Here is a 26,440-nt window from a genome sequence, read left to right on the forward strand (position 1 = left end):
GACAATGTGCAAATGAATGAGCATGTCTGTGCTCCTGTAAGACTTTACTATGGACACCAAAATTTGAATTTCACAGAGTTTTCACGTGTCACAAAATCTTCTTTTGATTTTTTCCAACTCTTTAAAACTATTTCCAAACCGTTTAAAAATGCAAAAGCCATTCTTAGCTCACGGGCTGCACAAAACCAGGCAGAGGGCCAGATTTAGTCTGTTGTCATAGTTTGCCAATGGCACCCCCTGCCCACATCTGCTCCAAACATCTCTCTCAGTCTTACTTTTCTTATTTAGCAGCAACACATGTGATCCATCAGCCAGCACAGAACTCACTCAGTCTCCCCAGTGGCTGCATAGCAGCCCACAGGGTGGCTGGCCAGAATTTATCCTATTTATGCTCTTATCACAAGTATTTTGGTGGCTTCCAGCTCCTTCCTCCTACCCTCCCTCCCTCCCATTCTTCCTACCTTCCTTCCACCTCTCCCAGCACAAACCCCACTTCAACAGAAAGGCTGCACACATAATACTTCTTGGTTAAATCCCAAAGATCCTCTCCTACTGGTGATATGCTATGATTCCAATTAATGAAAAACAAGTGAAGGCCCTGGAGATTCCCTTTCACACAAGCTGATTCTGGTTTTCCAGAGAGCAGCTAGCAGGCCGTCTACTGGGATCTGGGAGTGTGCAGAAACCAGAATGACAGAGGAACCCCTTTCAGAAGCAAGCTAATTGCCATGTGACACAAATGAAGCCTCTCCTAGGCTCTGGCCTGGAGCGGTTTTGCAACCTGAATATGAGAAGGATCATTTAATCGTAACCACTGTGTTGGTGCAGGGATCACGGCTCCTGGTCACCTGCTGCAGCTCCAGCTGGTTCAGCCACCAGGCCTTGTGAGCTGGGCCTCTGGGTATTATTTTTAGAAGATCTTTTCATTACATAAATAACGCAAGCAGCATGGCTCTCACTGGAACATCTAATTAACTGTGGAGGAGACAGCAGCAAGGCTATCTTTTTTGAGCATCCCTATTTCTGATAACATTTTTTTCTGAGTTTCTTAACAGCCAGGTGTAGGTATTTTGGCCTGGGACTGATGTTTTAGTTAATGTTTGAGGTTTTCAAATCTGAACGAAGCAGCCTGTCACATAATTCGAAATTCATCCTCCCCTCCCTTCTCCTTTCCTTCTCTCCCTTCCCTCTGTTCTTTCCAGCAAGTATTTCTTTCAGAACTCACAAGGTGTCAAATGCTGTTCTAGGTGCTGGGGGTACAATGATGAACAGAGCAGCAGCGGTTCCTTTTTTCATGGAGTTTCAAAGAAGAATCACTTCTGTTGTATTTCTATTGTACAGCCCAGGTCCCAGGGTTTCCGGTGACCTTTTGTGAAGGCAGAAACTTCCAAAATGGAGCTTAATCCATCCTTTATCTTGTGGGCAGAGTGACTGCCCTAGAGGCCATGACACCATAAGATCATTGTCACTGTTTCTCATCACATTTAAGAGAAAAAACACTTTCTTGAACTTTCCTTTTCAAACTTCCAAAGCAATGACATGCTTATTGCAGTAAACCAGTATCCTGAGGTATACAGAGAAGGCCAATGATTTGGGCTATCACACATCCAGGCCCTCATGCCCGGAAGGTGACTGCTGCTGATGGTTTGGTGTGATGGGGGCCTTCCATTCTTTCTCTGTGATTCTATGTGTACACGGGCACACAAGCTCTGCATGCAACTTTGTTCCCCTAATTCCTTTATTGTACAAGGACAACACCCCTCTGGGTCACTTAGACCTCACTCATTCTTTTGAGAACCTACGTCATGGCAATACAGCCTCTTATTGGGCTAAATGTATGAAGGATGTCTGTGCCAGCAGGTTTGCAAGCAGCAAAAAGCAGGAAACCTCCACAGTGTCCAGCAGGGGATGGCTTAAGAGATCATGGCACAACGTTACTGTAGGATTGCCCTGGGCATGGTGAGATCGCATATTAAATGAAATGTCATTTCATCCTCACAATAACCCAAGTGTGAAGGAAATCATTACTCCACTTAATGCTGACAGAGTGAGGCTCAGAGAGGCCAGATGATGTCACAGGCGAGTAAGTAGCCAGAGCGCCTGGATTCAAACTCAGCTCACACTCCTTCAGCCTACCTTAGTGTCTGTGCTTAGATCAGACTTCAACCCATCCTTCCAGCTAGATCCCACCAAACACCCCTGTAGTTGTCTCCTAACTTTGCCATTCAGGCAACCCAGCCTTTCTCCAAATGTATCACACCTTCTCACTCCTGCCTTTGTTGTCTCCCTCACCTGGAGCCTTGTTCTTCCCTGTATTCACTTGACTACTCTTCTCTCATGGCCCTGCTCAAACATCTCCATTTCCCTGGAGCCTTCCTGAATGCCTGGAGGCAGAAGAATTCTCCCCTGTACTTTGTACCAAGTTATACTGTTGGCACCTGCTGCCTTGTAGTGTTAATATGGCTCTGTGTTTGCCCTCCCCACAGGGCCTGGATCTTGTCCTTCTCTCTTCAACCCCCGTCCTCCCACCCATCCATCCATCTACCCATCCAATATTTTCTGTTATCGATATAACAAGAAAAGTACAGGGTACGTGGAGTGCAAGTGAGTGTGTCAGTGTGTGTGTGCACATGTGTGTGTGTGTGTGTGTGTGTGTGTGATTTCCCCACCTTGGAAATATATGGGTACTCACCTTGGGATTCAATGGGTCTGGTTAGTATCTGAACAGATATGTGCAAATGGGCCTATTTGCCCCAGCATTTTATGGTGAAAATTTTCACAAGCAAAAAGTTGAAAAAAAAAAACCCCACAATACAATATACACGAAATCTTACCCAACTGTCCATCTCATTCTGTGTGTTGTGTGTGAAAATCACGTGAAATTCATTAAGACAGCGTCCAGTCACTCCCTCTACCCATCTCAGAGGCTGAGCACAGATGTCACAGCTGCTTCCCCTTCTCATCTTTGTCTTATAATAGCCTTTCAAAAGGCACCTTCTGGAGAATTTGCTCAGGGTTGCAGTACTCCTCACCGCCTCCGGGGGAGGCTTCTGACCTTTCCCTGTGGTTATCACCTAGCAAATGCAGCCATAACAAAGGGCAGAGGCCTCATTGTGAGGCCACACTACCCAATTAGCCCTCAAGAGCTGCCCCAGCCCAGCGTGAGAAGTGCACTCACTGCACTCTGGGATGTGTTTTAAACCTGCCGTGTTGGGCTCTGTGCCGCGGGGAGGTCTGACCACTTTCCATTACTAGCTTTGGTTGGTCTCTAAGTTTAGATCCTTGACCTGACATTCCAGGCTCTTCGTGCCAGGTTCTGTCTTCTCTCTTTCCTCTCAGCTCCTGCCTGCCCTGCACGTTTTTGTGTCCTAGGACAGCACTTTTGAGAAACACAGCTCTGGTGACACTGAATTCCTCTGGTTTTGAAAGTGCCAGGTCCATTCTGACTCCTTGCCTTTGCATAAGCGGTTCCCCCCCTGCCTGGAGTGCCCGTCCCCCCTTTCTATTGCCTGGTGAGCCCTCATTCTCCCGTAAGACCTGGCCTCCTCTGCTCACACAGCCCGGAAGGCTTCCAGAGGTACTTGCTCCAAGCCACCTCTGGCACAGGCTTGGGCTTTCTGGGGAGCAGTGGGTAGAATTCAGGAATCTCAGTGCCCCAGGAAAACTCTCCTCCTCGGGGCAGGGGGTCCTTGCTGATTCATTATCAGAATGTGTCTCCCCAGGAACTGAATTGTGTTGGCTGGGATCCAGAACATCATTTCCCACCTCGTTCCTCCCACGTAGCACAAAGTAAGAGAACACAGAGGCTTGAGGCTCGAGGGTCGCCCCACCAGCACAGATGTAGCCCAGAGGCAAACCCAGGTCTGCCTTGTGCCTCAACCTCCCTCTCAGTGTTCCTCACAGACAAAATCCCAGAAGAAATGCCACTGGTGATAGGTTCTGTTCGCTAAAAAGAGGGATGAGGCCATCCAGAAAAGCCGCTAGGCTAGGGGCTCAGGTCTTTTCCCTTTCAAATTTTATCAGAGTCCAGCACTTTCTTTTCCCTTTTTACTGGAAGTGAAGTGAAGTTCCCCTTTTAAGGTTTAAGTACCGCAGCTCCAGGCACAGCCCCTCGGGGAGCTGGCATTGTGCAAACAGCCAGCAATTTGGGGGGATCAGTTAAGGCTTGTCTGATTGGGTTTCACATCCGGCCTGACAGATAGATCTGATTTTCCAAACAATAATGTACACTGGAGAAGAAAACGGTATTCATCAGATAACCTCTGTATGCTAGGTACCTTCTGGGTGGACCAGGAGGCAATCCTGTGACATAGGTGATTTGGTCCTTATTCTGCAAAAATTGGCACACAGAGAAGTGAAGGGGAGCCCCAGGGGCTGAAAAGCAAGGACTCTGGACAGATTTGGGTTCTGATTCCAGTGCTGTCATTTGAAGCTTTGTGACCTTGGGCACTGTACTGCAACCTCTCTGAACCTTAGTTTCCTCAGTTATAAAATTTGTAAAGTAATATGCCCTCCCTCACTCGGTGGATGTGAAAATGCAGAGTAAGTGTCTGTAAAACACTCGCTGCCTTGGCACATGGTAGATTCTCACCAAATGTCATCTGTATTATTGTGTAAAGCTCTACAGCCAGGAAATAGCACATATGAACACTCCATATATTGATTGAGTGTCTTCCAGGTGCAGACACTGTACCGGGCTCTTGGAATACAGCAATGAGGTGACAGACACATATAGAAGCTTCTGGTAGAGTGGGGGAGACAAAAATTAAGCAACTCACTGTAGAATTGCTCATTTAATAGTCATATTGATATATATATGTGTATATATATATATATATATGTCTGAATATCTATCTATCTGTCTATCTATCTATCTATCTATCTATCTATCTATCTATCTATCTATCTATCTATCGCACAAAACCTCCAGGTGGGAGATGGTGGATTTAACCCCAGAGCCATGAGAAGCTTCAAGGGTAGAGGTGTGAGCAAAGGGCGATGTGACAGGAGGCAGGAAGGGGCCCACTGCCCTGCTGTCCTGCTGTCTGTTCCAGGAGGTGGGGTGTGGCAGTGGAGGTGGGCCCAGGCTGAGCCCTGCTGACCACCCCCAGTAATCACCATAGGCCATGAGACAGAAGTCACTGGTTCCCGAAAAGGCAGTTTCTTGTCTTTATGAGCCCTCATTTCTTAGAACCTCCCCCCTATAATTGGCCATTTCAAATGTCCAATTACTGGTATCTGGTGTTGCAAGCATTAGAAAGTGGCCCCAGCAACAGACTCTCAGGAATTCCACCCCTGTCAGGAGTCCCAAAGAGGCCAGAGAAGCAGGAGTTATATCCAAGGGGCAACTTTCATTTCTTAAGAGGGAAGACAAGCCTTTGCAAGCTCCAGAGTGGCCATACTCACGTAGGGTGCTGAGCAAATGTGACCAAGGCTCAGAAAGTCCGTTGGAACTGAAATGACCTTGGTCTTTCCAGAGAGTCTTTTCTTCCCACTTACAGATGCCAGGCAAGGTGCAGCTCCACTTAAGAAATGCTGACTGCCTGTTAGGCGCTAGGAGCTCTGGGGCTCCTTCTTACCATCGCCCAGGAGCCTGATGCAAGCTTTGGGGCGGGGGCAGAGGAGAGAAACAAAGTGGACGTGGCAGGTCCCAGCCCCCACAGTTCAGACACAGCCAAGCAACCGGTAACAGGGGCCGTAGTGGGAATGATGAGGGGCTGTGGGAACTCAGAGGAATGAGGTTGGACTCTGTGGCTAGTGGCAGGTGACAGCTCTGTGTGCGCCCGCACTTTACTGAGCCTGGAAAACCCTATTAATGTTAAGAACACTCAGACTCCTGACCTAGCAGTTGCGTTTCTAGGATTTTGTGCTGTGACTCCCCACAGCACTAACTGTGTTAGCAAAAGCTGGAAATGGTGTAGAAGTGCAGAGGACACAAAGCAATGAAGCTATCAAAAAGACTGAGTAGGTTGTCTGGGCTGATGTGGGATGGTCTCCAAACATGTGCCGAGGAGGATAGGAATAGGGGGAATGTGTGTCCACACCCCCACCTCCTGGAACAGACAGCAGGACAGCAGGGCAGTGGGCCCCTTCCTGCCTCCTGTCACATCGCACACACATCCACACGTGACTGACTGAGGAAGGGTACTTGCCAGAAGGGTAAGGTGGGTGGTTCCCTCTGGGGACTTGGGGGTTGAGCCACAGGTGGGAGAAAGACTTCTTTTTTGTTTTGCTTTTAAGATTCATTCATTTATTTATTTGAGAGGGTGGGGAGGGAGAGCACAAGTGGGAGGAGCAGAGGGAGAGGGAGAGAGAATCTCAAGCACACTCTGCCCTGAGTGCAGAGCCCGACATGGTGCTTGATCTCAGGACCCTGAGATCAGGACCTGAGCCTAACCAAGGGTCACACCTTCAACCAACTGTGCCACCCAAGCACCCCATGAGACTTCTTTTACTATATGCCCCTTTGGGACCTTTTGAACCTTTTTGCTTTGGGGATATATCACCGATTCAGAACCTAACAGCCACATAGTTTGACAGGTGGAGAAGGGAAGGGGCAGAGTGTGCCTGGCAGAGGGAACAACACATGGGGATGGCAGCGGGGTGATCACATCATGCCGAGGAGCAGGACCAGCCATGTGGATAGTCAGGGCTCCAGGCCAGGGCTGGTACTCAGTCTGCTAAGTCCAGGGGCCCCGGCTAAGAAATCCTCCACTCCAAGTTCATTGCCTGCAGGCACCATACTCTCCTCACACTCACTGCACAGGTTTGGGAGTCACTCTGGTCATGCCATGCCCCTCCAATGCTTTCTTGTTGTTAGCATAAGGAACACCATGCCTGCCACACCCTGTATGATCTGGCCTCTGCCAACCTCTCTGGCTGATTCTCCAGGGGAAGTTGGAGCTGGGGATGGAGTGCCCAGGAGGTTAGACTTAGATGTCAGAGAAAGACAAACACTATATGACTTCACTCATATGTGGAATTTAAGAACATAGGGGAAGGGAAGGAATAATAAAATAAAATGAAAATAAAGAGGGAGAAACACCATAAGAGACTCTTAACTCTATGGAACAAAGTGAGGGTTGCTGGAGAGGAGGTGGCCGGGGCATGGGGTAACAGGATGATGGGCATGAAGGAGGGCACTGGATGGAATGAGCACTGGGTATTGTATGCAACTGATGAATCACTAAATTCTACCCCTGAAACTACTAATGTGATATATGTTAATTAAGTTGAATTTAAATTAAAATTTTTTTAAAAAAAGAGTTTGGACTTAGTTCTGAAGGCAATAGAAAGCCACTGGGGCTTCAATCAGCAGGCTCAAGATTACCCAGGAAACTGGTAGCAGATCTGGGAACACGGCTCTCCTGATCCCACAACCAACCATCAATGAGGACGCTCTTCTTCCTCCTTAGCAAGTATAGAATTCTTATCTCATAACAAGCCTGGGGCTCTCTCTACATACATCATCTTGTTTATGCTTTACCACAGCATCTTGAGGCAAGAGATCTATTCTGCATTTTACAAAAGTAGGAACCAAGGCTCAGAAAAGTTCGGGAACTTGCCCAAAGTCTCAGCACCATTAAGCGGAAAAGTCAGGATTTGAATCCAGGTCTGCTGGACTCTGGAATCCCTGTACTGGGCCACTATGTATTTATCTTTTCCTGTGGAGAAAGAAATTACTGTTTGAGCTTTTTAAAGAGATAGTGTGATTGCCTGGGCATCTTCAGCATGAAACACTTCCTTCTTTGCAATAGCATTAACGTTAGTCTTTCATCTTTGTGGTTGTAGACTTCTACTCCCTTTCCAGCAGTAGGCTAGACATTTGGTAAAAGCCCTACAGGCAGGAAAAGACCTCTGGTGGAGGCCGTTCTTTAGAGAGAAAGGTGCTGGATCCCAGTCATCTGAGCTTTGGTCTCACCTTTCATTTCCTCAAGGGGCCCAAAGCCAGGAATTGTGTTTGCTTCTGTCCTCAAGCATGTCTTGTTTCAAGCACTGCAGCCCGCTCGGGGCCCCTCTGCACAGGCTGAATGGTGAATGGGTCCGAAGGCTGTCCAGAATTTGGGGCAGCTCGGCACAGGGTGGGGAGAGCCCCACCCACTCCTTAGCCTAGAGTAAGGCCATGGGATCAAAGTGGACAATTTTTTATGATGAATGTTACCACCTTGGCATCACACTGACGGGAACAGTGAGATCCACACACTGGACCAGAAGCCGGGATACTGTTCACTTCCATTTGCTGGGCACCTACAGATAGTTTACTATCCCTGTGAGGCCAAGATTATTATTATTATTCCTTCTTTGACAGATGGTGAAACTCATGTTCAGAGAGGTTAAGGTCACTTGTCAAGGGCACATGGCTGGTAAAGAGGCAGGCAGGGGGCTTGGAACCAGGCCTGATTCATAGTCTCTGAATGTCCAAGACATGCATCTCCCTGCTCATCCTCTGATTATCTGTGCGACCAGTTCTTGGTGAGGTGATTTCTTATCAGTGAGAGACCCTATGCTGTTTGCCTGGCCTCTGCCAATGGCTGGATGTGGGAACCTGAAGCCACATTTGGTGGCAATAAACTCCCTTAGATATTGTTTGTCTGAGAAAGTCTTTATTTCTCTTTCATTTTTCGTTTCAATTAAGGTGAGTTCACATAACAGTGAATTAACCATTTCGAAGTGTACAGTTCAGTAGCATTCGGTACATTCATAATGTTGTGGTACCAAAACATGTTCATCACCCCCAAAAGAAACTCCACATCCCTTAAGCAGTCACTCACCATCCCCTCTTATCCTGGTCCCTCCCAACTACCAATCTGCTTTCTGGCTTTTTGGCTTTGCCTCTTCTGGATATTGTGGGCACAACGTGTGCATAAAATTGAGAAGCATGGGGCTGGGGCAGACCCCTGATTCTCTTTTCTACTCTCTGCCTCCCTTTCATCCACCTAGGTGCTCAGCTAAGTACTTAGGTATCATCACCCCTGACATCCAACCTACCAGCAAGCCCGGGGAACCTGCCTCTGAAATGTGTATATCTAGGATGTGGCTACCTACTTTCCTTGGCCTCTGCCACCAGTGCGGTGTTGGTCCAAGCCAGTAACACCTCTTGCCTGGGATTTTTTTTTTTTTTAAGATTTTATTTATTTATTCATGAGAGACAGAGAGAGAGAGAGAGAGAGAGAGAGAGAGAGAGAGGCAGAGACACAGGCAGAGGGAGAAGCAGGCTCCATGTAGGGAGCCTGATATGGGACTCAATCCTGGGACTCTAGGATCACGCCCTGGGCCGAAGGCAGCACTAAACCGCTGAGCCACCCGGGGATCCCTTGCCTGGGCTTTTTCATACCACTCTCGACTGGCCTCCCTTCTCTCTTGCCAATGCTGTACTGTGACACCCTCTCCTTGGCTCAGAAGGCCCCATGGGATCTGCACCCTACCTACCTCTCTGGGATCCTACATAATGCCTAAGGTCTCAGTGGGCACCTGGCCCCTCTGACCTTGCTCCAGTGCTGTGGACATGTCACTCGCTCCTCCTTGGAAGTGTGCCTGTGGTGTGCTACTAACCTGGACATTCCACTCTTGGCACAAATATCAGTTCCACAGACGGGCCCTCCTTGACCCCCCAAAGCAGCTCTCATCACCTCTATCATATCCCTCCCTTTGGCTTCCACAGAGCACATTTTTTCCCCTGGCATTTTTCTTGCTTCCCTATATTTGTTCACTATCTCTCTCTCCCCACTGGAACATGGGTACCACAAGGGCCAGGATCCATTCTGTCTTATTCCCTGACAGGCATTTAATGAGGGCTCAATTAATACTTATTGGATTGACATGTTGAAAACAACTGTCATAACAATATAATATCCCATTTACTGGGCACTTTCAAGGTGCCATGCGATGTTCTAAGTACTTCATACACTTTATCCCATTTAATCTCTGCAACAACCCTATTATGTGGATTCCATTATTCATTTCCATTTTCTAGATAAGGAAATTGAGGTTTAAGTTGTTTTGTGACTTGGCCAAAGTCCATGGCCAGCAATGGCTTGGCAAGTGTGAGGAAAGTCTGGGGAAGGGCTTTCAGAGCAGGAATTGGACCAGACCAAATGAAAATTCTGCCTTGGTTCTTCTGCAGGGGGTGAGACCCTGGATTGCCAATGTTTGTAGGGGGGCCCAAATCTCTGCCATTTGGCGGGGGAGAGGTAGGGTAGAGGGGGCACAGGGTTAGGAATTTAAACCCTGAGTCTGAGTCCCTGGTATGACTCTGACTGGCTATGTTACCTTCAACAAGTTCTCCACCCTCAACGTCCTCAGCAGAAAAATGAGGAGATGGGCTTATAATATCCCAAAGATTTCTTCCAACAAATTTATGTTTGTGTATGTAGAGAGGTGCTGGGAAAGATGGAATCATGAGCTCCCAAAATAACAAAATAGGAGTACTCTGGATAGAAACAACATTTAGTGGTCACCCCGTAGTCAAGAACCCCTTGTACAGCATCCCTAAAACAGGTAGTGAGGCACAATCACCTTGCATACCTCCAATGATGGGGGACTTACTATCTCAGAAATTATTTGCCAACTAGTCACAGCCATTTAAAGACATTATAGAGCCAACACACTCTTTGTTTTGGAGGCTACCCCACTGCATAATAAATGCATTTTAATGTATGCATATTCCAAAGAAAAGAAAATGTGTACTTAGCTATTTAGTATAATGAGGCTGCCACTGACCAGCTGTCATAGTGGCATATTCGTAGATAGCCAATTAAACATTTATTACTTGCAATTTTGTGATTTTCTTTTTGTATTTTAGATCTAGAGTGTGTGTGTGTGTGTGTGTGTGTGTGTGTGTGCCTATATGAGTTTGCAGACATTTTTATAGCTTCCTTAAAGCTCTGAAGTCCCATAGAACAAAATACCCTTTGCCAGGCAGTTCGACAGAGCCCGTTGTTCTCCTGAGTGTTTGCTTCTTTACCATCAAACAGCCCTTGGGCCCTCAGACTGGACTCTCTGCCATCATCACTGCCACCACGGCACTTGCCTGTAGCTGCTACCATCCACGTCCTGGCCACCATCATCTCCATCACCATATCACCTCCCCCCACCTCTGGCCACAATTGTCCCAGGCGCTGGACACGGGAGCCGCCCCAGCCAACACAGGATCACCCTCCCTCTCCATTCCTCTTCCCCCCAATCTCACTCCAGGTTTTGCCCTTCTGACAAGGTACAGCTTGCTCCTACAGGTGACAGTCTTGCAGCCGGCCGGCCAGGTCACCTTAATGATGGCGGCAGCAAACAATGAGCATTTGCCTGGAACATTCACACACACTGGCTATCTTACATAATCCTCTCTGTCCTCTCCCACTTTCCATTGCCCCTCCACATACTTGTGCCCTCATTTTGGGTCCTGCAGGAGAACTCTGGCGCAATCCAGGCAGTCACTATTACCCCATTTCGCAAATGTGGCACAGAGAGGCGAACCGCCTAGGCCAAGGCTGGAAGAAGCCCCTTGGTTTCCCATTCCCGACAGCTTACCCCGTTCCACACCCCCTGTGTTTCTCAAACCTCATTCGATCATGCACCACTTCCAGGATTCTTGCCAAAACCACAAAATACTAGTCCTTGTTTTTCACTTCGTATTTTTCTTTAATGTGATTGAATTTATTGCAAAAGGAATTGTTTCAGGGATGCCTGGGTGGCTCAGTGATTGAGCATATGCCTTTGGGTCAGGTCGTGATCCCCGGGTCCCACATCGGACCCCCCCAGGGAGCCTGCTTCTTCCTCTGCCTCTGCCTTTCTCTCTGTGTCTCTCACGAATAACTAAATAACATCTTAAAAAACAAAAATAAAAACAAAACAAAACAAAAACAAGGAGCCCTCCCCAGCAGCTACAGTGCATTCTAATTCCAGCTCTGCTACTTACCAGTGAGGCAATCCTGGCCAGGAGACTTGGCTTGGAGCCCCAATTTCCCTTCCCGTGAAATGGAGATAACAACCCCAACTACATAAGGGTGGGGAGAGGCTCTCAGGCTTAAGAGCAAGGCACTTCTAGGGCCAGGTACCCCACTGCTTCTCTCCGCAGGGCATGGTGTCTCTCTGCCTCAGATTCCTCTACGGGGAGAATGGAAATGATGATAGTTTCTACATTATCTGACTGTCGTAAGGAAGAAACGGGCATAGGTGTGTAAAACCTCAGTAGTTGGTGCTCAGTGGGTATGAACTGTCTACATCATGCCCAAGCACTCAGCACGATGGTTGACCCAGACCCTGTCTTCCTCTAGCTGCCCCCCGCACCCCCCACCAACTAGGCTCTGTCCTGCCTTGTCCCTTCTCCTTCCACGACCTCACCATGTCCCCTCCATCAGCTACATCCCCTGGCAATACCCTGAGTTCCTAGACCCTGCCCTGGAGGACCAACCCATGGCTCTTCGGCCTCTGCCCTAGATGCCAGGCTTCCCAGAAATGTCCACTCAGCCCAGTCCAAACACAGAACAAATTGTAGGTTTAACTGTATTATTCCCGACAGTTGAGTGCTGGGAATGACTTCTAGGTCTAATTTCTTAAAACTAGAAGATTGGTTCAGCAAATTATGTCATAACGGGATCTTGATAGCCATCACTATCACGTCTTGGAAACTATGAAATAATAAGGGAAAATGTTTATATTTAAGTAATAAAATAGCAAGATTGAAATTGTATAGAGAAGATGTATATTATGACTGAGAATGCCTATCTTGTTAACCTACAGGAGGAAAAAACAACTAGAATTAATGTCTAGAAGGGCAGACTGGATGGTAATAGTGGTTTTCTTTGGATGGTGGCACAATGACTTATTACTACCTTCTTCTAAATTTCTTTATTCAAAATTTCTACATTGAGAATTAATTCTACAGTGACTGAAAAAACAACACAAAGACGCAGAAGTGTGTATGCTGTACTTCTTGGATATCAGATATGCATAGACACAGATATATATATATATACATATATATATATGTATATATATATATGCTTTTTTGCACAAAGAAAATTTGGAAGGATACACAACAAACAAAAGTGAGCCCCTCACTTGGGCAGATGGGGGCAGGGTGGAGTGAGGCTCCCCTGTGCACCTTTGATATCGTACTTCTGACCCCATGAATGTTTTCTCTAATCAGAAAGTGAAAAGAAAAAGAAAACATAACCATCTAATAAACCTTTAGCCATGGCAGTATTTTCCCAAATGGGCTCTGCGGACATTTGTTCAAGTTGCTGAGTCTGTCAGCATGTGCTGGGATTGAGAGAGGCTGGGGATTGCAGAGCTCCCAATAAGCCAAATAAGGTCCCAGAGCCCACCCTCATCCTGCCTTATCTTTCCTACAGAGCCTACCTGAAGAATGATGCTCCCAGGACCAGTTTCGGGAATATAGGACACGAGAAAGTTAGGAGGCTGGTCATGCTTCCTGAGCCAGGCAGGCTGTGTATGGATTGTTTTCACCCGCTGTGGGCCTGTGGGGGTGTGGGCATGCCTTGGTCAGAGGGGTGGTCACTGTGGTCACTACGGGCCCAGTACCACCAGATTGCCAGCTTCTTTTGAATAAGCTGGGTTTTAAATGAAATCTGGCTATAAAATAAAATATCTAACCTTTTCAATGCAATCTCTTCTCTTTTTTTCCCCCTAACATCGTATGATTCCCTGCAAAAGTCCTCCACGAGCTATGAGCTCAGCACGTTGCCGACATTCTCAGAGAGCCATGTTGGCCCTGAGGATTTTCCTCTTCTAGTCCCCCACCCTCTTTCATGATGGCTTTGAGAATTTTGACCCAGATCAGCATCAAACTCATTGGCCAATTGCTCAGGGGAGTTTGCCTTCCTTCTGGTTGAAAATTGGGCTGACATCCATCCATCTCTGCCCCCGGAGTATGGGAAGGAGTCTGGGAGAGGGCCGACTAACTCTAGCAACCAGCCGTCTCGTGGGGAGTGAACCTCTGCGCCAGGCAGTGACAGTTAGTGGCCTTGCAGCTGGACTCCCACTCTGGGCTCTAACAGCCTTCTGGTGCCGGTGTCTGCACACTCCCCCCACATCACCACCTGCCCCCCCCCCCCCCCGCGCCCTCTTCAGCTTCAGTTTCCCTTCCCCTCCTGCCATCACACCCTTTGTGCGCCAGCCAGCCAGGAAGTCTCATCCTTCCTTTAACTCTCCATATTCTCGCATCTCAGGGCCTTTGCACATTGTGATCCCTTGGTCAGGATCATCATCTCCTGCTGCTGCCTCTGCCCTTCTCAAACGATACATCCCTTTGCCTTTTCTGTTGTAGCCAGCCCCCCAGGAGGCTGGCATCCACTGTTCCTGCACTGTTCGTTATTTAGACTCCCCTTTCTCCTTCAACCCACGTTCCCTTCATGTGCTGTCACCCCCCAAAACAGCTTTTAAACCTGTTCCCTTGTCTCCAGTGGCAGTGTTCCAGCCTTTATCCAGCTCACCTGGATGACAGAAGGGCTGTCCTGACTGCACTCCAGGTCTCGGCTCCCTCATCAGCCCCACCTGCCTCCACATTATCTGAGGAAAGGGCGTTTTAGAAAACACATCCTGATCACCTCTATTCTCTGCCTAAAGCCCTCGTGTGGCTCCCCAGCCTACAGGACAAAGTGCAAACTCCTCAGTTTGGCATTGTGGGATCCAACCCTGGGGACTCCTCTGTTACCTCCTTCCACTGCCCCTCACGCCACAGGCAAAACCTAGCTGTCTGGCATGCACCTGGAGGTTTTGTGGCTCTGTGTCTTTGTACATCTCTTTCTCCACCTGGAATACGCTTTGACTACCAGTTGCCCTCCCCATTCACCTCTACTCCCAACTCTGTGAATCCAGGGTTGGAGGTTAGATTATTTTTGCAGCAAAGGCAGACGATTCCAGAGCTGAAAGTGGTTGAGGTGGAACGCCTGGGGGGCTCAGCGGTTGAGCATCTGCCTTCGGCTCAGGTTGTGGTCCCCGGGGTCCCGGGATCAAGTCCCACATCGGGCTCCCCATGGGGGGCCTGCTTCTCCCTCTGCCTGTGTCTCTGCCTCTCTCTGTGTCTCTCATGAATAAATAAATAAAATCTTAAAAAAAAATGAAAGTGACTGGAGGTATCCAGTCCTTGCTGGAGCTGTTGACAATTCTCCCTGCTGTTCCTGGAGGTAGGGCACCAGGTCAAGGCCACCACATGTTCCTGGAGACTGTCCATGGGGCTGGCGATAATCAGCCCTCTGCTTGCTCCAATCTATGACCAACTTGGCTCCAGCTACCTTTCCCTCACTGCCACGGCGCCAGGCCCGCGCCCTCCTGGCAGTGCTGTCACACGGAAGCTGGCATCAAGAAGGACAGAGTCAGGTTCTATGAGATCAGCCAGTGTGCCCCTGCCTGGTTTTCGGATGGAGCAGTTGGGGGCTCAGAGAGGGACAGTGGCTTGCCCGGGGATGATGAAAGGTGTCATCCTTTCATGCCTCGGAGTCATGCCTCGGAGCCCAGCATTTCCAGATCAGATAGTTAAAAAAAAAAAAAAAAAAAAAAAAAAAAAAAAAAAAGAACAATCAAAGAATACCCTGAGATTCACTAGCAAGGGCCTGGGGAGGAGGGCCTTAAATTGACAGGACAGGGCAGGCCTACTGAGGCTGACCCCAGAGCTGCTATGCACCTGGTGATCCTGCAGAGGAAAACAGCCTGAGCCGTGCAGGACTTTAGTGGGGACCAGATTGCCGTTGTGAGGTCAGTGTGGTTGGTATATGGTAAGTGAGCAGAGATGCAGTCAAAGCTACAGGCAGGGCCTGATCACAATCGTGTTGGGCCTTATAGACCTCGGTAGGGTTTGCAATTTAGTCCGCGTAAGGGAATGACACAATCAAGTTTTGACTCTGATCTGAGTAGACAGTTCTGCAAACTATATATACAAATGGCCAACAAGCACCTGAAAAGATGTTCAAATTCATTAGCTCTCAGGGGAATGCAAATCAAGACCAAAATGATACCACATCATACCCACAGAATCCAAAAGTTGGGTAATTACGGTTGGTGAGGATGAAAAGAAGCTGGAACCTTCATCACACTCTGGTGGGGCAGTAAAAGGTTCAGGTGCTGGGGTGCCTGGGTGGTACAGTTGGTTCAGCATCTGACTCTTGATTTGGGCTCAGGTCATGATTTCAGGGTCATGAAATTGAGCCCAGCATCGGGCTCCACGCTCAGCACAGTCTGCTTAAGATCCTTTCTCTCCCTCTGCCCCTCCTCCCCATCTCCACTCAAGCATGCATGCTCTGTCTCTCTCTCTCTCATATAAATAAAAAAATAAATAAATCTTTTTTAAAAAATAGGTTTAGCTGCTTTGAAAAACGCTCTGGTAGTTCCTCAAAAGGTTAAACACAGCATTACTATATGGCTTAGTAACTCTTCTAGATATATCCCTGGAAGAAATGAAAATATGTCTTCAAAATCAGTACACAAATGTTCATAGCAGTATTATTCATAATAGCCAAAAAAGTGTTAACAACTCAAATGCCCATCAATTGATGAATGGGTGAACAAAATGTGGTGTATCCTCGAGTGGAGTATTATTTTGGTCACATAAAGGAATGAAGTATTGATACATGTTACATACAACACAGATGAACTTTGAAAACTTGCTAAGTGAAATAAGCCAGACACAAAAGGCCATCTCTTATTCCATATAATCACATATTATATGATTCCATTGATATGAAATGTCCAGAATAGGCACATCTATAGACAGAAAATAGATTAGCACCTGCCTAGTCTTGAGAGGGAATGGGGATTGATTGGGGGGATGACAGTTAATGGGTACAAAGTTTCTTTAGGGGTGATGAAAATGTTCTGTAATTAGATCATGGTGATGGTTGCACAACATACTGAAAACCATTGACTTGTAGACTTTAAATGGTGAGCCTTATGGCATATGAATCACGTCTCTATAAAGCTTGAATTTTGTTCTGAAGGACCACTCTGGTTGCTGGTGGGGGCAGAGTGGCAGCAAGGAGGCCAGGCAGCCAATAATGCAATCACAGGCTCAAAGCGCCCAGCACACAGGAGGCACTTAGTGACTATCTGTGGATGCCTCGCACAGGCTGATCCCTGTTTGGGAAAGCCCGTCTCTTCTCATCCAGCCTTTCTTAACTCTGCACTGTTGACATTTTGCACAGGATGATTCCTTGCTGTGGAGGCACCATGGGATGTACATCATGGGATGTTTAGCAGCACCCCTGCCTCTACTCTCTAGAGGTCAGCACATCCCCCCACCCAAGTTGTGACGATCAAAAATATCCCCTAGGAGACCAAACTGACCCCAGTTGAGAACCACTGCTCTAACCTCTTCTGCTCAGCTGGTAAATCCTTGCTTATCCTTCCAGAATCATTTCCCATATTATTTCTTCTTGGCAGCCTTCACCTCTCATTCCCAGTTTCTTAAACAAACCCCCATCCTAACCCTGAGCACATTGTTTACACACCACTCTCCCTCATAGCTGTGTAGAGATGGCACCTTACCTTTGGGTTCCAACATCTAGTGCAAAACCTGGCCTTTGGAGGTCGCCACTGAGCCATTTCCTCATCTGCCAAGTGTGGAGATGCACTGCCTCCCCCAGGGTTTCCGTGATTAGTGCTCAAATGTAAGCTAACTGATCTGTTCACCACTCCTGACTCTGGGTAAAGGAGTGTAGGTAGCTTCAGGATCCAGATGGCCTGGGTTTGAATGCTGTGGGATGCGAGGCAAGTGACTGAGTCATCTGACTCTTGATTTCTTCTCTGTAAAATGGGGATATTGATAGTACCTACCCTATAGGGTTATACGAACACAAAGCAAGAACCACAACAAATGTCAAATATTATTGGTAATAATCATTTACTATCCTTTCTTCTTTCCAAGGGGCTCTCTGGGATTCAGCAGAGAGGTGGTCCGGTCACTGGTAAGTGTCCATGTGTGAGCCCTGTCCTGGGTGCTGGCCAAAAGGTGGAGATGGATGGGTTATATTGTCACGAGAAGCCAGACACAAGTTCTGTGTCCACTAATGAGCATATTCCATAAACATGGAAAGTTCAGAAATTCTAAAGAGTTAGGGAACAAATATCCCATAATCCTGCCATCCACAGGCAAATATTGCTAACATTCTTTGGTCTATTTCCTTCTAGTCTTTTTTCTAAGTGCTTGCCCACAAATTTGTGACCATACCCTATATATGCATATGTATAAGCATGTCCTCATTCATTAAAAAACTCTCCATTTTTAGTAGCCACATGATTGTCCCATAATTTACTTAATTGATCCCCTAACTGGACATTTAGGCACTCTCTGATTGTTGATGAGAATCTTTGCATCTGAAAGAGCCTTTGTTCATATTCCCATCACTTCATCTGGATGTCTTCCCTTCTTTTAAAACATTTTTGGCAAAGGAACCTCTCTAGCTGGCGGAGACACCCATTTCCCCATAGCTAGGCATCCATTTTTCCCATCATCAGGGATTTCTTCCCCCAGGCTGAGCTAAATCCTTGGAATTGGGACTTAATCCTGTTTCCCCTTCTCCGAGCATTGATGATGGACCCCAGCTGGACTTCTTTTTGCCTGGACGTGTCAGCTGGGAGGGTCAGTTTAGTTAGTCATCCGTGGATGGAGACCAAAAAGTGTCCGTGAAGCCAGGAGAAGTAGCTGAGGCCAAAGTTAATGGAGACAAAGTTGACTAGGACAAAGTGATGGAGGAAGAGAACTGTTGGCTGGCTTGGGTGAGCCAGCCTGAGATCTGCTTTCTATCTGTGGTGCTAAATAGTGACCTTCCTTCCTTCCTTCCAGACACCTAGAGAAATCATCACTAGGCAAAGGTATCCCAATCCCGCTGCCAGACTCAGTCACACTTTCTCCACTGTTTATACAGCAGCTCCTCCTATTACATGTGGATGGTGAAACCAGTGCTGACTGGGCCCCTGCCAGGTCCCATGCTAGACACCTTCCACAGTCATATTTGGGATCCAGTGTGGTACCATCAGAAGAACTTGGAATCAGGCAGATCTAGGATAGAACTTGGAATCAGGCAGATCTAGGATCAATCCCAACACAAGCACGTCCCAAAAGTGTGACCATGTGGAAACCATTTACCCTCATGAGACTTGGTTTCCTGGCCTGTTATTTCAGTGTTTAATGGGACCAGCTTCCCAGGATCCTTGCGGAGACTATAGCCTACACTGGATGCATAAGGCACCAAGTCCCAGGCCTGCACAGAGCAAGGGCAGGAGAAATGTGACTTTCTCGTTCCATTCAATTCTCATTATATCTCACAGTCAAAAATGTCAATAAATGTAATCTATCTCATTGCCTTTTATAACCTCCAGCAACAGGGCGCTCATTAGTAAGTATGAATTTATAAGGTCCCATTACAAATAAGATACTGAGGCTCAGAGAGATTCCACCAGGAGTTTTCCCGGACAGACTGTCATCTCACAGATTTCATGTCTCAGAGAACCATCAGGATGTGTGTCTGGAGTGGAAGGGGCACCTGCCCCCCACCCCCCTTCCCTGCACCCTGCTTCATGCCCAACTGGGCCACTGGCCACCTCTGGCAAAGGAGACCAGAAATGACCTGCCACGTAAAAATGAGTTCCCAGCAGGCAACCAGAACCGGGACTCTGGCCATTGAAGTTTAGGGTATGAGGGCTGCCCTGGAGGGACACCACAACCGGCGGGTACTTTGCTGCCCCATCTTCTTAACCTCATAGCCTTCTCAAAGGGGCCGTCAGCATACCCACCCCTCTTTGCAGAGTTGGAAACTGAGGTTCACATGGTCAAGGTCAACTGCAGGTGTTTCAATCAGCGAACCGGGATTCCTAGCCAAGGCCACGTGCCCAGCTCATCCCAGACCCAAATGGGTCCAGGCAAGCCCTGCCCCGACCTTGCTACTGGGCAGAGGCCAGCAGCCCAGGAGGACTAAGGCCAAGTGCCTCGGCTCCCGAGGAGCTCAGAGCCCCTTCCTGCCCACCCCCAGCCTTCTCCTGGCTTTCCTTAAGCAGAATGTCGTTCCGTGCTCCCGCAGACACAACGCCCCGAGAAAATGCCATCGCCCTGGGGCCGCGGCCAAAGCAGGGACCTCTCCGGCGCGAGCGGACTTCCCAAATCCACCCCCACGCGGGCAGAGGGGACAACCCACGGACCCCGCGCCCCGAGCCCGGCTGTGACCCGGGGCTGCCTCCGTCCTTGCAGCGCCCCCTTGGCGCGCGCACGGCCCCCGCGGGTCACAGAGAAGGAAACTGAGGCTCGCAGGCGGAGAGAATCGTCCAAGGTCAGGCACAGTCCGCGAGCCGCGGCGGGGCCGAGCTCGCACTCGGGGTTAGGGTCACGGCGGCGGCGGGGACCCCCCCCCAGCCGAGGCCCCGCGGGGAGGCTCGGCGGCCGCGTTACCTTGAGCGCCGCGCGGGGCGGCTCCGGCTTCGGCTCCAGGCTCCCGGCGTCCAGCGCCCGCGCCGGCTCCGCTCCGGGCAGGGATGGAGCGAGCGCCCCGCCCGCCCGCGCCCCGCGCCCGGCGCCCACTTCCTCGTCTCCGCCCCCAACTCGCTCCTCCTCGCTCGCAGCCGCTCCCGCCCACCCTCCCCGGCCCCTCCCGGGCTCCCTGCTCCCCGCTTTCTCTCCCTCTCCCCTGCCGCCTCCGTGCACAGCACACGGCTTTGCTCCCTCCCCGCAGGCCCTCTCCCCCACGCTCCCCTACTTTCTCCCAGACCTTCTTTCCTTCCCTCTCTCTCTGGCTCTGACGTGTCCCCCTTCGTCTTTCTTTCTGTCACACTACCCCTCTTCCCTTCATTCCCCCCCTCACTTGCAACCACTCCCCCACTCTCCTCAGCCCTGGCTGGGACCCAGATGCAGTTGTGAGATGGTAGCAGTGGAAGGGCACCCCCAGCTGTGGCCCAGGAATCAGGTGGCACCACTCAGCAGTGGGTGCCCAGCACTCTGCCACCTGGAATCAGGCTACAGGAGAGAAAGCACTCGTTTCTGGGAAAAAGCCTGGATAATTCTGAGATCAATGGAACTTCAGAAAACCCCAAACTGGGTTTGTTCTAGTTGGAAGAAGGGATGGAGGAAGAGAAGAGGTAGAGAAGAGGGTCTTAGGAAAGGGGCTTTTGGGTATGAAAACAGAGGCTCTCAGATGGGAAAACCCTTAAATGTCAAGATGTCAAGGCTGCTGTGCTAACCATGCGGACATGGATAGAGGTAACCTGGGTGCGCAGGATGGCCATGGGCTGTGCTAGGCCTGGACAGGAGAAGCAGGTGGTCACACAGGCTGCCCCTAATTGCTTGGGGAGCCTGATACAAAGAAGGAAGTTTTCATAGAAGCTTGGCAAAAGAGAGCAAAAAGATGCTGGCTCAGCTGAGCATACATGTCCGAGGTGTGCTAATGATGATTGACATATCACCCTAGGCCATTCTGTCACTATGGGCCTGGCCCTGTGTCTCCCAGGCTGAGATGCAGACTAAAGCCACAGCCCTCTGGAGCTCTGAGGTCACAGTTTCTGCAGGGCGGTGTGGTAGGCCAAGCATCCAAGTCATCTTGGAATGACAGCAAGAGCCTCCAAGCTCTTGCTAGATTCCATGTTTGCTCACCTACAATTTACAAAGCTGCATAGGTCATCTCTTAAAAAGTGTAAATCAGATCAAGCCTCTGTACTCCCTGCTCAAAACCCTCCCATGACTTCCTGTTGTAGTTAGAATCAAAATCCAAGCTTGCTATCACAGCCAACATGATCTGGCTTACCTCTCTGGTCTCATGTCTCACCACATTCTGCCTCACTCCACGTGCCTCAGCTATAGTCACTTCCTACTCATGCCCAGAATGGGCTGTGCTGGGCCATACCACAGACCATTTGCATTGGCAGTTCCTTCTTCTGAGGTTGTTCTTCCCCCACATCTTCCTGGCACCTCACACGTCAGAGAGGCCACAAGGCCTGATCATCTTACTTAAAGCAGTTACTCCCTCACTGCAGTGCGTTTCACATCATCCCTTTTTATTCTGATGAAAACACTCATCAGTATCTAGAATTATTTTGTTTTAATGCTTATTGTCTGCTTTATCTCACCAGAACGTAGCCGGTGGAGGAGTGGGAACCTTGTTTGTATGGTTCCCTGTGTCTCCCCAGAGCCTGTAACAGTAGCCGGCACATATTAATAAATGCCCAATAAATGTCGGTTGGATAAGTGAATGAAATAAATACTATAATGAAAATATTTAGAAAAAAGAAAAGTAGATTGACCCTGCCAGGGGAATAAAGATTGTCTTGTGATAGGAGTGGAAAAGAGGTGAGGGCCACAGAGCTGGAGGAAACAGCAGGGAGACAGATGCAGAGCGTCAGCTAACCTCGGGCATTCAGGGAGCACTGCCTGGTAGGCCAGACAGCAGAAATCATATGGCAGCAGGGAGGCTTTTGGGATACCTCAGGGATGGGGGTTTGGACTTGATCTTGTGAGCAATGGAAGCTGTGGCAGGTTTGGGGGCTGGGTGGCTGGAAAGGCTGGAGTGTGTATCCTGGAGAAGAAAAGGCTCTAGCAACCTCTGTCTCTATGAAGGGCTCTCTGAGGAAGCAGATGAGACACCAGCACTTGGACCAATGGTAGAAATAGAATGAGACAGATTTGGACTCTGTAAAGGATTTTTTTGTTTTAAGGATCTGAAAAGGGAAATTGGCTCTATGTGGGTGAGATTACTGTACACTCATATTCAGTGCCCCTCCCAGAGAAAGGATGCTATGACTGTGACCTGTTTAGCCACTGATGTATTGGTGAAGATGATTTGTGTCATTTCTATGCAGGAGGGTCTGGGACAGCAAGTGTCTTCTGTCATGAAACTGACTGGCTCTATTCAGGCAATGTTCAGGGACAGGCTAGTAGATCACACTGGGTGCCAGAGTGAAGTCCCAGAACCCCCACCCAGCTCCCAGTAGACATGTAATGTGATTGAGAGAGAAATTTGTTGTAGGCCATTTGGATCTGTGGAGTCACTTGATGTTGCAGGATAATCGTGGCCCCTCGGTGCTCTTCGCTGAGTCAGAGGTCCAGTCAAGCTGGTGTCAGCACTTCTTAGCTGTGACAAATTTTCAAATTTTCAACAATTTGGCCCAAGCTTCTCTGCAAATTCCCATCAAAAGGCAGAACCTGTGTCCCTTCTCATGAACTGGGGCCTGTCTCATGACTGGCTTTAACAGACCGAACCCAGAGGAAGTGGTGCTTTGCGGCTCTTGAGCCTGGGCCTATAAAGCCTTGGTGCTTCAGCTCTCACTGTCTGGGAAGAATCCTCTGAGACCACCAGGACATGAAGACATCTGGGATGAAGGACCACACACAGAGAGATGGGCAGCTCTCCCAGCTTTCACAGCCACATGGGTGGGCACAGGCAAGATCAGCAGAAGAGAATCCATTCCTATCTCTGAGACCATTTCCTTGACCATTAAATCAGCATAACAGTAACGTCTGCCTCAAAGAGTTTAGATGAGGCTCAGATGAAGAAAGAAACAGATATGAAATTCATTCATTCAATCAACGCATGTGGACTGGACCTACTATGTTTCAGGGGTTGGGTTAACTCTGGGAGACAGCAATGAATGAGATAGGCAAGGATCTGAAATGCGAGGAGGAAAAAGACAATGAACAAGACAGAATTTCAGCTAAAGATAATTGCTAAGCACGGTAATATAATTGAGATTGACTGGGGGCAGTGCTTTGTTCAAGATGGTTGGAGAAGGATTTTCTTAGAGCATGGCATTTGAGCTGAGCCAGGCATACATGATGATGGGGGAGCAGCATCTCGTGTAGGAGGAGCGGTAAGTAAATGCCCCAAGGTAGGGAGAAGTTCATCATGGCTGAGTGCATGAGGGAGAGGGAAGATGTTTGGAGATGGTGTTGGTGCAAGCCCACAGTGAGGTGAGTGGATTCATCCTAAATGAAATGGAGCCAAGGAAGGATTTTAATAGGGAAGTGATACCCTTATACACTACAAAGCAAGTTATTACTCGATTTATTGCTGGAGTCCATTCAAGGTTGGTCATCCCATAGACTGGGATAACATTTGTAACCCCTTCTGGCTGTCAAAGTTTCCAGTTCTGTATTAGATCTGAAAACCCTTTAGAAACTACTAAACACATAATCGTGGAGGAAGTCATCATTATAACTAAGAGCCTTCCCACCTTGCAAGAGGGCCTTGGGATCTGATAGCTTAAATTTTTTCCTTGCTCTGAATAGTCAATAAAAACCATCTTTCAAAGGAAATGGAAGAAGCTTTTCTGAGGAAACCCAAACCACTATTTGACCAAAATAGAAAAAAAAAAAAAAGTGCCTTCTTTGGATGAGTAATCTCTGCCGAGTCTGACAGCTAAGAATTGAAAAAAAAAAAATGCAACAATTAAGATAACGAATGACATGGCATACTGATAACATTTACTGAAGTGGTCTGCGGAAAATTTCAGCAAAATCTACTGAGTTTTGTCATTATTATTTCTCGTCTCAATCCTGGGCTCGGGGGTGGCTCTGGGTTTGGGGTTGGGGGGATGTGTGGGGTTTACAGTTTCTTAGAATCATGTGCTCTGAGTCTTGAGAGAAGCTTTAGAAAGGTCTCAGGGCTAGGAGTCCCCTGATTGATGCAGTTGGTTCCTGCCCCCACCAGGGCCACTCCAGTGAGCCCGGACGTGGCTTTGTCTCCAAGATTATAGATGTCCCAGTTCTGGTTTCCAGGCTAGGAAGGAACACAATTTGTTGAATATCCACCATCTTCTGTAACTGTGCTGGATTTTTTACATACCTCATCTCAAATAATTTTCACCACAGCCCTGAGAGGTAGATACTATTATCACCTGCCCACCACCACCCCTTTATAGATGAGAAAACTGAAGCTCAGAAAGTCAGAGTTTTCTCAAAGGTCTCACAGCTAGCTGGAGAATTCACTTGACCAGTTCCAAAGCCCCATCTTTTAACCAGTCTTCTCTCATGGTGCACCCCACTAGGAAAAAATAGAATGTTCTGTGGGAACCCAGTGTTGGAAATGATGCATTTAGCTTGGGTCTCCAGCCAGCCAGCCCACCCTATGGATTTTGGACTTACCAACCTCCATAATGGCATGAGCCAACTCCTTAAAATAAATCTTTCTATATCCACATCTTATTGCTTCTGTTTTTCTGGAGAAACTTGACTGGTACATAGAATAGGAGCTATTAGCCATTTCCTAAAGGAAGGATTCCCTAAGAGCAGCTGGAGGACGAGTTGGCTGATACAGGCAGCCCAGAGCTGGGACTCCAGTAAGAGCACAATGGCCCAGAAGGAAGGAAAAGCTAGGTTTTGGAATCATGCTCAGCTGACTCCTGGGAGCCTGGCTAGGTCATTAATCGGAGTCCCAGGAGGCAAGGAGTTTGGATCTGAAGGTCAGAAGGTGAGTGTGGGGCCCCACCAAAGATGACTTGGGAAGCTCATTTCTGGTCTGCTGGCCGGAGGGGGGGGGGGGGCAGAGGGCACTGCTATTGTCTACAACAGTGATTTCCACTGTGCTGTCCCAGCCTTCCTTACAAATGGAGATTGCTATGTGACCCGATGTGGCCAATGAGAAGAAGGGGAAGTCTTTTGGGGGTGGGGAATGGTGAAAATTTTCCGTCCTATAACAGGAGAGACGGGAGGTACACCTTCCCCTGTTTGTTTGGCTACTTCCTGCTTTTGATCCTACAGTGGAGGCGGCCATGTTGTGACCATGAGGGGAAAAAGATGAGCACTGCAAAGAAATGGACTCAAAACCTAATATTACAGGGCTTCTGGACCAACTTGTTCACTTGTGAGAATAAGCCCCCTCTCCCTTCAGTCAGGGTTTCTATGATTTACACCTGAACACATTCTGATTCGAGGACAAAGTACAGGAACAGGCAGTATAATGACACCATCCCTAATTTGTTGTCCTTTGACAGTACAGTGACACAGTTTTCCTCTGCTTGGACATTTCTCCTCTTTATTCTCCAACTGCTCCTGGGCCACGCGTAGGTAATATTTTCTGTGGAAGGTCAACCTTAAGTTCCCAGGCTGGGTCCCACATTACTCTTCAGAGCCTTCCTCGCCTGGTGTACCTTCACAAGATAGGTGTTTGTTTGAGAGGGAGCCGCTGATATTTGCCTCCCTCAGCAGGCTTCCACTTTGGTCTCATTTGCCCCAATCTACCACATGGCCACCCTTAGCTACAAGGGAGGCTTGCAAAGTGACCATGTTGCCCCTCTGGCCTCCATAGTGGGAGGCAGGCAAGGAGAAGAGGGCTAGGAATGGGAGTGCTGGGTTGGCCATGAAGCAGCATCTGCCACAAAAGGCAAAATATTAAGTTCTTGATGTTTGAACCATGTATTATTTGTCTTTTTTTTCCTCTATGGAAATACTTTTATTTTTTTGTTTTTTACTCATTCTAAAAGTAACAAAGCTTGTAGTAAAATTTCAAACCATATG

General features: G+C 48.3%; 1 protein-coding gene across 9 annotated transcripts in view; it reads right to left on the bottom strand.

The window, feature by feature from the left end:
* Nucleotides 1-20,519, bottom strand: part of HRH2 (histamine receptor H2) — a 72,644-nt gene extending 52,125 nt beyond the window's left edge. For 8 of the 9 annotated variants that reach the window (XR_003130793.3, XM_025434682.3, XM_049109121.1 and 5 more), the window contains exon 1: nucleotides 20,393-20,519. The gene's annotated coding sequence lies outside the window, so the exon portion shown is untranslated. Of the gene's footprint in view, nucleotides 1-2,834; nucleotides 3,052-20,392 lie in introns of those variants that run through there. The other variant, XM_049109120.1, reaches the window with a different exon arrangement.
* Between the last annotated feature and the right edge of the window lie 5,921 nt (nucleotides 20,520-26,440).

Source organism: Canis lupus, chromosome 4, assembly GCF_003254725.2.
Source record: "Canis lupus dingo isolate Sandy chromosome 4, ASM325472v2, whole genome shotgun sequence".
NCBI lineage: Eukaryota > Metazoa > Chordata > Mammalia > Carnivora > Canidae > Canis > Canis lupus.